General features: G+C 41.8%; 1 protein-coding gene across 3 annotated transcripts in view; it reads left to right on the forward strand.

Annotated features, from left to right (window-relative positions):
* The window catches only part of HEMGN (hemogen), a 42,736-nt gene that overhangs the window by 14,606 nt on the left and 13,745 nt on the right, over positions 1 to 14,385 (forward strand). The window contains exon 1 of one of the 3 annotated variants that reach the window (XM_082468697.1): positions 9 to 11,407. The exons of the other annotated variants lie outside the window; for them this stretch is intronic. The gene's annotated coding sequence lies outside the window, so the exon portion shown is untranslated. Of the gene's footprint in view, positions 1 to 8; positions 11,408 to 14,385 lie in introns of those variants that run through there. 3 annotated transcript variants of the gene reach the window in all.

Raw genomic sequence — 14,385 nt, forward strand, 5'->3', positions numbered from 1 at the left:
GTGCAATGTAGTTACAACCAAAGCCTCAGCTGATCCCAGGAACTCAGGAATGGGAATGGCCCTTCAGAGTTGTCCCAAACTGAAGTAAGGGGGCCAGACATTTGTATTCCCACATCAGCCAGTCACAGGCCTCAGGCTGCACCCTGGAAGGGGGTGTAAAACCTTGGGGGAAGTGGTTTTCTAAGGCTGAGAGCAAGACTATTCCCAGCAGCTGAGGGATGGATGTGTTCCCCCTGAAGAGGGGGCCTGGGCCGAGCCCCATAGTATCTCCTATAGGCATAAGACTCAATCCAGATTAATAGAGATTTGCTAGGACTCCTGAGAAAGAAGTTTCCAGAATTGACCTGTATCTCTCTGGATATGGGCAAGGAGCTCTGGGACTTGTCCTTAGCCATCTCACATCAAGGTCAGCTTTGATAACACTGGTGCTCTGCTGAATCAAACCAACCCTGAAGCTTAAATTACCTGGACTCTTAGTGTGAGCTTCATCGTTAAGTCAGTTTTCTGGTTGTGTTTTAATTACTTACAAATGAACATACTTTGACACATTCTGCACTGCAGAGCTACATTCCCTGGCAATATCCCGCTGAATAGCAGCTGCCTCCCTTTAAGATGGGTCACTCGGTTTCCAGTTTACTGGTGCCCACTTGGCTTTTAGAGGTGGTAGCAGAGAGCTAAATCCTAATCTTCTAATAATATGAAGTCAATAGATAATGTCTAAAGTGGAAAAACCAAGACATAGAACAGAGCATGTGTCTGTAAATATGAGGTAAACATCAGAAGAAATAGCTAAAAGTGTTGGCAGTAGTTGCCTCTGGGGAGCTCTGTCAGGGTGGGATGGGACAAGACACTGCAACTGGTTTTTGTGGGGAGCTTTGAAGTGCTCTTTGATTTGAAACCCTGTGTATCCCCGGTTGATAATGCATGCCCTGGGGCATCTTGCCCTGCTCTGGGACTCTCCCATCTCCTAGTTCTCTTGCCTTCCTCTGGCCTTTCTTCTGGGTAGGGGGTTTCCTAAATGCTGGTTGATAATCATCTTAAGCTACCCTTTCTCTCTTTATTATCTTATGCATTCTATCCGCCCCTGGGAGACTTTGTTCCCTACTCCTGATCTCTCCTCTTTAGCTCCTGATCCATATTTCTTCCACAGGATCACCTTGGAATTCCCCTGCCCTATTTCCAACTTGCATGAGGAGGTAACCAAGGTCTCTCCTAGCTGTAACATGCTATGAGGTCTGAAAAATTATATGGAAACATTTATCAAGTCATAAGAATGGATCTCTTTCATTTACTTAATATTATTAGCCATTTTTTTCTTTTGTCATGTTGACTGAAAAAATGCACAACCTAAAAGTTGAGAATTATGTTTTATTTGGCTAACAAAACTGAGGATGAAAGCCTAGGACGAAACCTCTCAGATAGCTCTGAGAGACTGCTCTGAGGAGGTAAGGGAGGAGCCGGGATATATAGGAGTATTTGCAGCAAAGAGCAGGTAATCAGAACTCCAAAAGATGACTGTTTTTCTTTTTATTTATATTTATTTATTTATTTATTTATTTATTTATTTATTTTTGGACTTTTTTACTGTGGTAAAATTTATATAACATAAAGTTCACCATTTTAACCATTTAAAAATACACAATTCAGTAGCATTTAGTTATGAAACCACCACCACTACTTAGTTCCAGAACATTTTCATCACCCCGAGGGAAACCCCGTATCCATTAAGCAGTCACTCCACCTTCTGGCCTCCCCTCACCCTGGGCAACTCCTTATCTGCCTTCTGTCTCTATAGATTTGCCTATTTTGGACATTTCATATAAGTTGAGTCATATAATTTGAAGTCTTTCAATACTATGAAAAAGCCAAGTAACATCTTAATATTATTATGAAAATAATTTTGATCTTATGGACCTCCTGGAAGAGTATCAGGATCCGCCAGAGGTCTGCAGAGCAGACTTTGAGAACTGCTGGTCTAGGTCATCCAAGGTGTGGGGCTCCAGCCAGCTCCCCATTATAGCTTCTCTCCCAGCACAAGGTGATTGTCATGTCCCCACGTCCAACCTGAGGCCTCCACACCTCAGCTTCTCATTTCCCGTGAAAACTCGGTCGGCCACTTCCTGCAAAGTTGAGATTACAACGGATTCACATTCAAACTGCCCAGAGGAACCAAACAACCAAATGGGGACACATTTTTATAAGTTATAAATCTGAATGTGGTAAGAAACTGTACCACAAACTGGTTTCCAGTAAAATTCTGATCACTTCCTGGCACTGTCATTACATTTTATAATCACAGTAATTATCTTTTACCTGTGATGAGAGCTGTCATGTACTTTTGAATATCAATCAGCAGGCATGCCATAAATTGCTAGCCCCTTTTTCCTCTGATGATCACAGCTTATTTTATTCTTCAAGTATTCTTCTCAGAGTAATCAGCACGCTTATTATACAGCATATTCAAATGTTAATACGCACACTGAACTCACACTATTGTGAGACCCATTTGCTCAGGAGCTAAAATTATGTTGCCATTCTGCTTGGTGCTAGAGGTTCTGTGCTCGAAACCGGTTTCCCACATACAAGGAGCCCAGGTTATTTAACGAGAATGTGAGCTAGAATGAGGAGTTAACACTTAATATAGAATCTGGAAGCTAAATGGGGTCAGCACGTATGGGGCCTACACATTTTGAACTAGCTATCCATCACTGCGGAGACAATATTTGAGCAGACTGGCTTTGGGGCATGTTTAACATCGTTTTTCCAGGGTCTCTACCAAACTCTGCCTCTGCAGCTTAAACTGCCCAAATCACAGCTCTGACAACTGGAAACATTTTCCTCGTACTGGGCTGAAATCTGCTAGAGTTTTTGCTCGTTTTTGTTTTTTTTTTAAATTTCTTTCTATCTTTCACTCGTTTGTTTTTGCTCTGCCCTCTGGAGCCACGTAAAGCATGTCTGCTTTCCGTTTTGTGACTGCCCTTTAGAGATTTAGGACAGTGACCTTGTCCCCATGGTCTGCTCTTGTAAGGCTCAATTGTCCCAGGTCCTTATAGGACAGGTTACCAGTCCCTTTACCACTGTGGTCATTCAGCTTGTCAATGTTCACCCTTTAAAAAAAGAGTGAGGTGCTCAGAATCTGAAACAGTGATCAACGTGTGGTCTGGTCAGGGTGGAAATGAGCAGGTCTCTGCTGGATGTGAATGCTCATGTTGGATATGATTCTATTAGTGCTTTCCAAGAGGATATTGCCTTTCTCATTATCCATTACTGATTCCTAATTAGCTAAAACTACCAAGTCTTCTAAGCCATATATTGGTACTTAGGCAATTAGCAGGATCTGAGATTTGTCACCATTACATTGCATCCTGTTAAATTTGGCCCAGTGGTTTGGCCTATCAAGACCCTTTTTTGTATCCTGAATCTATCCTTTCCATCCACAGGTGTAGTCAATCTATCAATATTGCTATCTGTATATAAATCAAAGTTAAAAAAGCCTGACAGAAAAGGCCTCAGGATGGAGTCCTTCACCTATTTCCAGAGACCTCAAATCAAAGTATTTGATCAACCAGTTATAACCCTCCCTTCCCAGCCCCAATACACACACCTCCATCCTCCAACTGTTCCATCCTCTAACTCAAGCTGTCAGGGAGGGAAAACACCAAAGAATATTCCAGGTTACTAACTAGCTGGTTAAAGTGGCCTAGAAAAGAAACTGAGGAAAAGAAGGGAGGGAGAGGATAAGGCCTGGTGGAGAGCCCAACGTGGCAGGACAGGCTCTTTGAAGTTACTTCCTCTAGGCCCACACTCCAGCACAGGTTGGGGAGGTATTAAGGTATGAGTCAAATGGAAGATAGTCCAGGGTTCTGCTGTGATGAGAGAGAGAGGAAATCAATAACCAGGAAATAGGACCAATGTTGGAAGCTAGAAGATAGTCAATTAGTATATCAACCTGGAGGGACTAGGCAGAAGAGAACAGAGACAGGTGTGGAGAACGAAGAAAAGAATAAGCATAGGAAACAGAATCTAGGCTTGCTAAGTGGGCTTCAGAGCTGTGCTGTTCAACATGGTAGCCACTAGCTACAGGTGGCTATTTTAATTTAAATTCATAAAAATTAAATTAAAAAATCAGTTCCTGGGACTTCCCTGGTGGCGCAGTGGTTAAGAATCCGCCTGCCAATGCAGGGGACATGGGCTCGAGCCTTGGTCTGGGAAGATCCCACATGCTGCAGAGCAACTAAGCCTGTGCGCCACAACTACTGAAGCCCGCGCACCTACAGCCCGTGCTCTGCAACAAGAGAAGCCACCGCAATGAGAAGCCCGTGCACCGCAACGAAGAGTAGCCACCGCTCTCCGAAACTAGAGAAAGCCTGCACAGAGCAACAGAGACCCAACGCAGCCAAAAATAAATAAATAAATAAATAAATAAATAAATAAATAAATAAATAAATAAATAAATAAAATTTAAAATAACATTAAAAAAAATCAGTTCCTCCGTCACATTAGCCACATTTACAGTGTTCCATTGTCACATGTGACTAGTGGCTACCATATTGGATCATACAGAAGAACATTCCCATCACTGTGGAAAGTTCTATTGGACAGCTCTGCTCTAGAACATTCTAGGTGTACTTCTAAAAAAGGGCCAAACCAGGTAGGATATCATTTTAATGTGCTTATTTTTCCTTTGCTTTCTTCAAGACCCAGCTCATATATCAATTCTTCTGGGAATTCGCCACATGTGTGGTCTGTGACGGTATGCTATAGGCAGCCAAGCATTCTGAGCTATGCAGTTCTTTGTGGTAATGTGTGGATCTAGATAGGACTTAGTATGGAGATCCTGGCATAGCTATTTGTCAATCCTCAACCAAAATGTGGCCTTTTTCCATCTGGGGAAGGCATCCTCCTTGACAAAGCAATTAGCTTTGGGGCAGGAGGGAAAGGAGGGAAACACTGGCCTAGCCAGCCAGATCTGCTGAATCCACCTCTGTAGCTGTAAAAATAATTTGTAATAAAAGCTTTTGACCTCCTGTCCATAAACATTACATAGGCCATCTCGGCCAGGCCATCAAGAAATGGAAGTCAGGGTGTGATTTGCTTGATACAAGATATCTTGTCATCTTACCTGTGGACCCTCACTAAATTTTCAGTCTGCTGTCTTTCTCTTTCAATTTTCTGTGCTGGAGCTCTTAGAATTTCTCATAATAAGATCTGTCATTTCTACCTTCTAGATCTCTCTAGAATCTGTCCTTTCCTTTAATACCCTCAGTGAATTTATCTTCTCTCTCCTTTCCCACCCAGCCCCCATATTGTCACCTAAATGCTCTAAGAACATTACCTGATTATGGCATTCTCCTCCCTAAAACCCCTTAGTGGCTCCCCATGACATCATAAAAGCCTCTCCTTGGGCCCCCAGCTACCTCTCTGGTTTCAGGTCTTTCCATTCCCTGGTGTGTAGCACACATTCCAGCTTCTCTGTTACTGTGCCCAGAACCAAGATGCCTTTTCACATCCCTGTGCCTTTGTATACTCGCACCTCCCTCTGTCTGAAATGCATCCCCCACCACCTTTAATCCCCCTGGAGAATTTCTACACCCTTGTTAAGGTAACATTTAAATCTTATCTCTTCTGAGAAGCCCAGCCTGAGCCCTCAGACAGACTTAAGTGATCCGTCAACTGTGCCCAAATGCTGTGTGGGCTTTGGTCATAACCCAGTCTGTATATGACACTCATGAGTCTGTTTCTCCCACTAAACTGTGAGGTCTCAAGGGCAGGCAGCACATCTGACTCATCTCTTACCCACTGTGGCAAGCACAGGACCTGACTCACAACAAACACTTACTAAATGCCTGTTAGAATGAACAATAATCTGTGCCATAATGAGGTTCTGCTATGAGGGTCCTCTGTGTGGAGCTGCCGTGCTCCTTAGGGTTCACCCTTGCTGATAGAGGCCTAGGGCCAAGTGGCACTGGTAGCTGAGGATGTGCAGAAAAGCAAAAGGCCTGCAGCTGCTCCCACTGAAAGCCTCCCTGTATGCGTGCAGCTCATTCCCTCTCAGACTTTGCGACTCGCACAAGCCCATTCCTTGTCTTTCATGAAAAAAACACAGGACCCCTTGGAGAATGTTCCTGTAGGGACCCATCTGTGGGTAATTCTATGGGGGAGAATTATGGGCAAGGGGGAGAAACATCTTAATAGAATGGAGAGGGATGAAACATTGCTACTCTTGCTTAGCATGGGGATGTCGCTGGAGGGGAATGTAGGAGCTGGTAGCAACACTTCTTATGTTTTAGAAAGTACAGCATAGCCTGTGGTTACCAAAACCTTCCACTTTTATCATCTTCTTGAGCCTGTTATCCACCCTGAGGGGCAGGCAAGACAGAGCTGGGGTTATTTGTAGATAAGGAAACTAATATCCAGAGAGGTGAAGTGACTTGCCCAAGGTCATGTTTTGAGCAAAGGCCCACAAAAATGAAGTGACTTTCCCAGGGTTGTGAAGTAATAATCAGAACTATAACATATGGGGTTACTTGTAAAAATCTCTGTGGGTTTTAAACTATTTATTTATTTATTTTTGGCTGCGTTGGGTCTTCGTTGCTGCACATAGGCTTTCTCTAGTTGAGGCAAGCGGGGGCTACTCTTCGTTGTGGTGCGCGGGCTTCTCTTGCTGCAGAGCACGGGCTCTAGGAGCGTGGGCTTCAGTAGTTGTGGTACGCAGGCTCAATAGTTGTGGTTCGCGGGCTTAGTTGCTCCACGGCACGTGGGATCTTCCCGGACCAGGAAGAACCTGTGTTCCCCTGCATTGGCAGGTGGATTCTTAACCACTGCGCCACCAGGGAAGTCCCTCTGTGGGGTTTTCTTTAATAAAATTTTTGAAATCAGAAACATTTTCTAGTAAATTGAGTCCACACAGGGCTTTCAGACATCTCTTGGGAAATTTGACTAGATGACATTAAAGATTTCTTCCAGCAGTGAAATTCTATGAAATTTAGTGTTTACTGTGTCCCAGGTTCACTTAACTCCATAAAGTACAATTACCAGTTTGCAAGTAATTTACAAAACAAATAGCTCTCCTGCCCAGTCAAGCATGGCTGTCTGACTTAGTAGAAAGTCTCAAGCCCATTACTTACTTGTTGTATCACCTACGCATCAATCTATTCTTTCCACTCCTACTCCCTATACTATAGCAACTCTATTACTTGATCAATTGTTCACTTCCTCTGTCAGAGATAACTAGGATTTAGAGCTAAAGGCATAATTTCTATATAAGACTAGAAAGCAGAACTGTTGTGTCTTATTGAGATCTTAATTTAATTCCCATTAAAAGGGAATTGAATTGACTGGATTAGTGAAGTTTCATTCTACTCATTCCTCCTCAGAGAGATGACTGAATCCATGTGGGTATCATATTTGGTAGTAGGATATAGGAATGGAGTTTTCCATAGATCAGGGTAGGAGTAGGATTTTCTAGAAAGGAAAATCTGTCTTGGTTGGATGGACCAAGTTATTTAAGTTCTGCCTGATAATTCTGTCCAGTCTCTTTGCATGAGCACAAAGTAGTGTACACCCATCTGAACTGGGTAGAAACAGAAGTTAATAGCAGCTCTGTGGAAATAGATACCCTACTTATCTTCTGATCCAGGAGTCCAGGCTCTATCTGCTGCACCACACACTCTTCAGGGTGATAATTGCTCCTATTAGTGTTTCCTGAGAAGTGAAGCATAGTATCCAATTTTAATAATGAAGGCTATGACAGTAATAACATGTAACATCCTATTTTATTTTCATCAAGAAGACCAAGCCCATCAGATAGAAGGATTATGGGTAATTCTGGGTATTGCTGGCATCTCTGAAGATGGCAGTTCTGTCTGGGTTTGTTTTAATTTCTCTCTTGATTACCAAGAACATTCTGACACTTAAGAATAGATGTGCTTGTTGCTGACGGGGAGGGGAGGGCTCATTACAAAGCGCTGGGGCAGACCTGCACCCTCTTTTCTTCCAGTGGAACATCAGACTTTGCTACATGACTCCCACACAGGTATCTATCACAGCTGAGCAACTCTGGCTTCCCTAAAATGAGATGAGAATGCTAACAATAAAGGGTGACAATACAGAACATAAAGAAGCACAAAGGAAGTCTTCATCCTCACATTGAACTTGCCCAGGACATATGCTGATGAAATCAGATCTGATCACATCCTGAGCTCCATCTGTTAAAGGTGCTCACAGACACTTAGGAGAAATTCAGGGAAGAAAGACCTGACAATACATTTTCTGCCTGCTAAAGTAACTCCTTCTCTTCTCTCTGGCTAAAAATACAACCAAAGTGTCACTAAAACACACACACACACACACACACACACACACCACGCACAAACCCAAAATACAAGAAAGCCTAACATTTGTTGAACAGATTATGACAGAATATCAATTAGCTAAGTGTTTGGTATGCAAACATCCCCGATGTGAACTCACCCAGAGAAGGACTTGCAGGGAGGGGGAACGGAGAGTGTCAGAGAATTAGGGAGCAAGGCAGGCTGCCTCCAAGGGAAAGTGCTGGAACCAAAGCTCAAGACCTAGTTGACAGGTGAGAATGGTGCAATTGCCTTTTACGTCCACCTAGTGGCAGAGTTCTAGCCAGAGTCATCTCTACCTCAACTGGTTCAGATGACGACCATTTACTTGAACGTATAATATAACATTCAGCACTGGCACGGAACCATTTGGAAGGCTGCAATTCTTCAGCAGTGTTCACTTTTGGGCAGGAACTCATCTAGGTTATGCTAACTCTAAACTTCAAGCCCAGGGGATAGAATCTGCTGGAAGCAGGGAGTTGAAGTTTCCAAATTAATAAGACTAAAGCATCATGTTAGGTTCTAGTACATATTCTATGCCAGAGTAGCTAAAACTCCAAGGAGTGAATAAAGAGCAAAAATAGGAGAGGTTAGCGTTCAAATAGAGACCCTGTGGAGAGTAGCTGATATGAATAACAGTGGGTCAGTGGCAGGCCAGGGAATGAATCGAGTCTTTTGCTCTGTCCCTTTTGAATTATAAAACAGTTCCTGCAAAGGGCAGTTTGGCTTTAGGATAATTTGGACATGATCTAGAAATTCTGTGAAATGAAAAGAATTCACTGATTAATTACATAGGCCAGCATTTCCCAAGATGTGATATGCATTCATTCCACTTGGGGCAGTGCAGATAATTTCAGATGAAACATCTTTTACTTTAATAGTTCAGTATTTATTTTAATGTACCTTAGAAGAATTATAATTTGTTATACCACAAACCTGTGATTTCACAGGTGATACTGTTGGTTTTCCACTTACATTGGTGATATAAAATTTCCATTTCAAATACTTTTAGGAAAAATAAGTTTATTTGAAGGAAAACATTAAGTAAATAATAATACAGAAGATGTTATTACAAGAATATGGCAAAAATCATGAAGAGAGAATGTAACAATTGGAAAGTTTGGGAAATACTTCATCAAACCAGGAGATAAGGTAGATTGACTTGTAGACAGAAGAGTTCGGAATAGCAGGCAGGTAAAGGAAAATGATAGAACTCTCAGAGGATCTGGATTCAGGTTCCAGCTGCCACTAGGCCTGTGTGACATTGGCCCCCTCTGGATCTCCTTATCTATAAAATAACTCTCATGCCTTGCTTAGCTTTTTTATTTAGCAGTTCTATTTCACTTATTGTTATTGAGATTATGAACAATCATAATGACAGCCAGAGCAGTAAGGTCTGCTATGTGCCAGATTCTTTCCAATAGTCATCATTCTTAATTCTCATAATAATCATGAAAGGTAGGTATTATAATACCCATTCCATATATGAGGGAATTGAGGGTGGAAGATCCTGGCCACACAGAACCTGATTTGAATGAACTTAGATCTGACTCTGGAGCCTGTGTTTGTTCCTCTGAGCCTGGTTGTATCATAGTAGTTAATTCCTATTCACCCTCAAAATTAAGCTCGAGATCACCTATTCCAGTAAGACTGCTTTGACCTCATCTCTTCATCTTGGTTAGATGTCCCTCCTCTGTGTTCCCTTAACTTTCTATGTATGCTGTTTTTCCTATTTGCCTTTATATTCCCAGCACCCTACACACTTTGGGACACAGATTAGATAGTCAACAAATTGCAGAAAGAGGGAGAGGATGAGGGAGAGGGAAATGAGAAAGAAAGGAGGGAGAGAGGATCAAAAAAGAATATATATTGCTGCCTTATTTTATTAAATATGAAAGAAGTAGAATTGAGAGGCAGGAGAGCAAGGTGGTTAAGATATTGCCTCCTAGATCCAAACCACCCAGCTTTGCCACTTACCAGGTGTTTGATTTAGGGCCCAGGTTCAATACCTGTGCTTCAGTTTCTTCATCTACAAAATAGGGATATTAGTAATACCTACCTTAAAAGCTGTTGTAAAAACTAAATGAACTATCATATATAAAGTACTTAGAAGACCGCCTGGAATATGATAAGCAGGTGCTCAATAAATATTGGCTATTATTATTATTTCTGTGAAATTAATAAAAGGGGAAAAGCTTAACACTATTGTAAAGTGAAAAAAACACATAATACTATTACACACATAGAGCCTCATCATTTTTCCAATTCTACTTGTTGACCAATGCAGAGTCATTCCAAGGCAGTTATGAATAAAGAGGATTATAGCTAGAGGATACACAATATAATATCTTTATCTTTTCACTTCTATGACAGCAGAATTAAACACTCCACCTCTACTCTTAGAACATTTGGAAATATTGATGTTAAAATTATCATACTGTATTATATTCTAAATTCAGATTTACTTATTGTCTATCACCCTCAATTAGACTGAGTTCCTTGGAGGAAATGACTCCTGTTTGATTCTTCTCTATGTCTCCAATTCTTAGTAAAGGGGCTGGCAAGAAATAAATGTTCAATAAATGTTTGCTGAATGAACATTATAGAAAAGATGTGTACATGTGAACAATAAAATAAATATTATGTGATATTTATCATACAAGAGGCTCAGATCAAGTGACACTATAGCTCAAAAAGGAGAGATCACCTCTATGTAGGAAAAGGTAGTAGAAAAGAATGGTTAAATCTGTGAACCTTAGAGTCAGACTGCTTTGGTTTTGAGCTCTAACTATGGCGCCTATAAGCTTATGTGACCTTGGGATGTAACCTAACTTCTTTAAACCTTAATTTCCTTATCAGTGAAATGGGGATAATATTAGTTAGAAGAACTAAATGAGATAATGTTTGTAACATGTCAGGTACCTATTATGTGTTTGTAGAGTAGCTAATATATCATCATCATCATCATCACCAAAGGCTTTGTGATGCGGGCACTCACCATCTGGATGGGCAGACACAAGTGAAGAGTACTGAACAGCAAGGAGGTGTGAATAAAGGTACTGTGGGTGTTAGAAAGAATCAAAGCCAAACAGGGAGGGCAAGTGGCACTATTTAATTGGAACATTGGGTATTTTCAGGAAAGTAATGGGGGATAAGATTGGGAAGTTAGCTTTAAATGCCAGACTGACAAATTTAGTCTTTATTCTACACATAACACTGAGACTTTACGGGATTCTAAACAGGGTAGAGACCAGTTCTGAGCCAGTTTTATGGGGAATGCTCTGGCTGTTTGTGCAGGACAATCTGGGGAAGGTGAGGGGAGACAGAAGCAAATAAACCACTTAGGAAGCTTCTCCAATACTTCCAATGAGAAGTTGAGGTCCCCCTCTGGGATGGTGGTATGGGAAAGGAAAAGAGGGAATGAGCATGTGGGATATTGGGAAGAATAAACTCAGAACTGTGTCCAACTGGATGTGAGAAGCAAAGAGAGGAGGTGGAGGCAGAGGCAAAGACAATTCTGAATTGGATTGCCAATTAGAACTGGATGGCCAGGAACAAGGTGCTGCTCTTCTATAGTAGAATAGTTAAGAATGGCAGAAATAAAGCGTAGGAGAGACTGGTTTAGGGGGAAGATATATTTGCTTTTTGCTATGCTAAGTTTAAGGTGCAGTGGGATATTCAGGTAAAGAATGATATTCAAGAGACACTTGAAAATGTGATCTTACAACTCAGACTGGTAATTATTTAGAAGATATCTGCATAAAGGTTATAGCTAAAGGTATAGAGTTGGATTGTCTGTCTAAGTGTGAGAGAGAAAAGACACAGAGGAGTCATCCTTGGGAAGTACTTCTCATAGCTAGAGGAGTAAAAGAGAAGTGTGTGTGGGGCTTCCCTCGTGGTTGAGAATCTGCCTGCCAATGAAGGGGACACGGGTTCGAGCCCTGGTCTGGGAAGATCCCACATGCCGCGGAGCAACTAGGCCTGTGAGCCACAACTACTGAGCCTGCGCGTCTGGAGCCTGTGCTCCGCAACAAGAGAGGCCGCGACAGTGAGAGGCCCGCGCAACGCGATGAAGAGTGGCCCCCGCTCGCCGCAACTAGAGAAAGTCCTCACACAGAAACAAAGACCCAACACGCCAAAAATAAATAAATAAATAAATAAATTTTAAAAAAAGGAGAGAGAAGTGTGTGGAGGAGGAAGAGGGGGAGGAAGGAGGGATGAAGAACACATTACCATAGAAGCCAAGAACACAGCAACATAAGTGCTCAGAGGAATCGTGAGCTACAGTGAAGTCACAGAGAGAGCGAAGTGAGAAGGGACCACTGGACTTGGCCATTAGGAAATCATTGCTGACTTATGAGAGAACAATATATGGAAGAGAAAACTAGATTGTGGATGCAAAGGAAAGAAGAAGTTATGTGGGGAAAGGAAGCAGTTGACTTGAGAGTACACTGTTAGTTCCGGAAGTTCAGGAATGTGAGGACAGAGATGTGATGGGGGCTCAAGGTGGGAGCAGACTTGTTCTTCCCCAGATAAATGACCACACATCAATGTTTATTCAGAGATGCTTATTGTCTATTCATTAAGAAATAGAAAGCAATATTGGTGGAGGAGGCCGGAGGAGGGACTTTGGAACAAACTAAATTGAAAGTCAGGTTACAGCCATTCTAAAGTCATAGACCGTGTTATCTGTATGTGTAAAGTAGCATCTGTTTCAGCAGAGACAGAACTTATTTATCATGCATCAACAGGCTGTGAGAGAGAGGGAAACCAGAAACTCTCCTTCTCCACTAAGGAAAACAAAGCATGATCAACTCCTTGAAAAGAATTTAAAAGGTTTGAAAAAGTATTTTAGCAAGGAAAGAACACCAAGAAAAAAAAGTGTATGATAGCTTCCCTTTCTTGACTTTTCCACCCAAATGCACTCCAGGACAATGCCCAGGTGCATCATTAGAACACTTCTAATAATACTATTAACACTGCCCGAGTTTATGGCATGTCTATCTACACAGTGCTTTTCATTTTATAGAAAGCTCTCATGATCTCTTTTATCCTCCCAGAATCCCTGGGAGGTCTTACTTTTTCTCTGTTTTATAAGGGAAGAAACTGAGAATCAGAAAGAATTGAGCGATTTTCCCCCAAATTACACAACCAGGAAATGGTAGAGTCCCAAATCCCTTGCTCTTTTTTTCTACACGTTTTCAAATTCCATTCACACGGTCTTCACAGCATAACACTCCATGTATGGGATGACAAACCAAAGAGTAGCAAAGTGATCGCCCTCTTTTCTATAATTCTATCAATATGGCCTAAAACTACATCAGTTTTGGGGCACTTTCATTAGGTCAAGTTTCTCACTGAATAGTATCCAGTGCTCCCTTTTCACCCCCATCATAAAGAGCCCCAGGGCAGAAGTTCTTAGCAATGTGTTTCCCTCCCTCCCACATCTGCCCAGTTCAACCAGGCCTCTGAAATGCATGAACAAGGCCTCAATACTTACTTAAACGTGCTCCAGATGGGTCAGGAGGCAGGAAAGCAATTCTCTCCCTCAATATCTAGTTTGGTCTAGTAGGAAGAAGGCCAGAATTGGAGGCTGCAGGCTCAGGTTTCATACTCAAACTACCAGTCTAGCTCTGTGACCCTAGTAAAATCACTTTACACTCTGAGCACCAGTGCCTTGATCTGAAAAATGAGGATACTAATAGCTATTTTATAAGTTTGCCACAAAGATTCAGGGAAGCACTTGTGAAAGTGGCCCTGTGATGGGTTTGACATTCTGATATTCTGCTGTAACTGTCTTGAAATTCTTAATAGTTTTTGAAGGAGGAGCTCTGTATTTTCATTTTGGACTGGGCCCTGCAAATTATGTTGCTGGTCCTGCCTGTATGTCCTTGGCCAAGTCACTTAACATTTCTGGGCTCCAGTCCATAATTAATTAAATTCTTAGGAAAGAAATTGTTAGGAAAATTCTCAATCCTCCTTCTATCTACCTATTAGCAAAATTTGACATGGTTGATCACTCCTTCCTCCTTGA

Source organism: Balaenoptera physalus, assembly GCF_965194825.1.
Source record: "Balaenoptera physalus genome assembly, chromosome: 7".
Classification (NCBI taxonomy): Eukaryota; Metazoa; Chordata; class Mammalia; order Artiodactyla; family Balaenopteridae; genus Balaenoptera; species Balaenoptera physalus.